This window comes from Penaeus monodon, chromosome 5, assembly GCF_015228065.2.
Source record: "Penaeus monodon isolate SGIC_2016 chromosome 5, NSTDA_Pmon_1, whole genome shotgun sequence".
Classification (NCBI taxonomy): domain Eukaryota; kingdom Metazoa; phylum Arthropoda; class Malacostraca; order Decapoda; family Penaeidae; genus Penaeus; species Penaeus monodon.
The window spans coordinates 11,350,734-11,353,233 of NC_051390.1; the positions used below are offsets into that span (position 1 = coordinate 11,350,734).

The 2,500-nt window shown below is 47.1% G+C and overlaps 1 pseudogene; it reads left to right on the top strand.

The window, feature by feature from the left end:
* The first annotated feature begins 1,984 nt into the window (after window positions 1-1,984).
* Window positions 1,985-2,500, top strand: part of LOC119572967 — an 11,711-nt pseudogene continuing 11,195 nt past the window's right edge.

The following is a 2,500-nucleotide window of genomic DNA, read 5'->3' on the forward strand; positions in this document are numbered from 1 at the left end:
CTCAACACTCAACACTCAACACTCAACACTCAACACTCAACACTCAACACTCAACACTCAACACTCAACACTCAACACTCAACACTCACACTCATATATATATATATTTTTTTTTTTTTTTTCATAAATGAGGAGGAGGGGAGGGAGGGAGTGAGGGAGGGAGGGAGGGAGGAGAGAGGGAAGGAGAGAGGGAGGGAGAGAGGGAGAGAGGGCAGGGAGAGAGGAGGGAGGGAGGGAGGGAGGGAGGGAGGGAGGGAGGGAGGGAGGAGGGAGGAGGGAGGGAGGGAGAGAGGGAGGGAGAGAGGGAAGGAGAGAGTGAAGGATAGAGGCTTGATGGAGATAGGTAGAGATGAGGGGGAGAGGTGAACGGAGCGATGGAAGAGAGAGGGAAGATATAGGTAGGGGGGAGCGTAGGTCATAAGGGATGATAGGCAGAGACCGAGGTCAAGGACTATTGCGGGTCGAGGGCCGGGAAGGGATGGAAGGGAGAACAGAAACCAGCCAAGAAGAATCTCTCGAAGAAGGCTGCAGAAGAGAGAGAGAATAACATCATCAATAACGAGGGCTCGAAGAAACAGAGACGAACTGAGAAGTCTCCAGCTATACGAGACACGAGACATAGCAGAGAGACGAATACGCTACTTGAGGGACAAGCGAAAATGCGTCCTACATTCTCGCCCATACCCCCGAGACAGCGCTAACCTATAGCACCTCGATAATACGCAGAGCAGACTCTCGCCTATCGCAATTAGCCCCATTCTACATAGATAAGAGTGAGCGCCGCTATCTACGAACCACTAGCTCCGCTCCAAAGCACCTTGAGTACATCGCTTCGAGAATAAACTAAGATAAGATGCGTTTGACCCCGACTAACAGGAGCATTACCCCAGCTACGCCGATAGATCCCCTGAGATCACAGAGTGAGTGAAGAAACATGAGTACAAGCGAAGAGAGATATGTAGCATGAGAAAGAAAGGGGAGAAGAGAGAGATGATAGAGATGATAGAGGTGAGGGAGATGAGAAAGATACGAGAGATGAGAAAGATACGAGAGATGAGAATGGAGAGAGAGATGTGAGAGAGTAGAGAGAAAAGAGAGAGGGGAGAAAGAAGAGAGAAAAGAGGAGGGAGAAAAAAAAGAGAGAAACGAGAGAGGGAAGAGTGAAGAGAAGAGAGTTAAGAGAGAGACGAGAGAGTGAAGAGAAGAGAGTTAAGAGAGAGTAGAGAGAAGAGAGAAGAGAGAAGTGGGACACAAGAAGAACAAACAGACATAAAATTAATCTCTCAGAGAAAGGACAAGTTCTGACCGAAGACAGGAGCTGCAAAACTATGGTTTAATTAAGGTGTTTGATATATCAGTGTATGCAGGTATTAAGATAAACCACAATATATCATATCATTCTTGAAATCAATACCTATTCTTTAAACTCTGTATCAAGTATATCCAAAACAGTACATGGTTATAGTCCTATTTTCACTATTCTGCACTTCAGACTCTACCGTTCCTTCGACATATCTCTGATTCCCTAAACTACTTCCCGTATCCGTGTCACACAAACACTTCCTGCCTCCCATCGCGCCCCGTACACCCCTTGCCGCCTATCCCAGGATATCCTCGTAGACTCGCCCCCGCACCATCTCCTCCGCCCTCCTGACAGCATCAAACTCACCTGAGATCTCTCGAAATGGTTCCCTCTCCTGCTCGAGCGTGTTAGCCCCTCCTCGTTGCCCAACACGCTGGTGATCTCTTGATGAAGTCATCTTCCATTGGCGTGTTATTCCCAGTGTTACAGGAGGCGCCTCATCTTACTCGCTCTTCTTCTGCGATTACTACGGGCTCGCCATTCGCCGATCGAGGGCGGAGCTGTCACAGGCGGAAGAAAAGGGAGCATCAGAAAGGGAAAGTATAAAGGCTTGAATTCGCTTTGCTCGTTCGTGCGGAGTCTATACCTCGGGTTGCCCGGCGAAGGTAAACACGGGGGTTATTTGGCATCGTCCCATATTCGCCTTCGGACGAATGTGTGTTGTAAGCGACACAGATGTGCCACTTTCATGCCGCTCTTGTTTTGACTGATTATCCCTGTGAGAACATCACAAGGAACCCATGCATTTGAATTGCTTTCTAAAAGGTCTCTTCATTGTTCTCTTTAATAATTCCATCTAGTGTTCGTAGAAAGATTGCCATAAATGGGAATGAATGTAAGCTTTCTTATTGTAACTAATTGGACAATTCTTTCCTTATATTTTTCCACGAATTCTGGGTAGATTCAATTTCCTGTCGTAACCCGTTGACCCCGATGACTGTTCACCAGAACAGTCGAAATTGCCATTTACGAAAATGTGAATGAACGACAGAGTGGCAAACAGTGTTGGATGCGGCGCCGGGTCTCACTTGGGCCGACTGCTGCCAGGTAATTGTCTCTCGGACAAAGAGACGAACTCGTTTTTACTTAGTTTATAGAGGAATATATGAAACATATGAAAGCTTTATCATTTAGGGA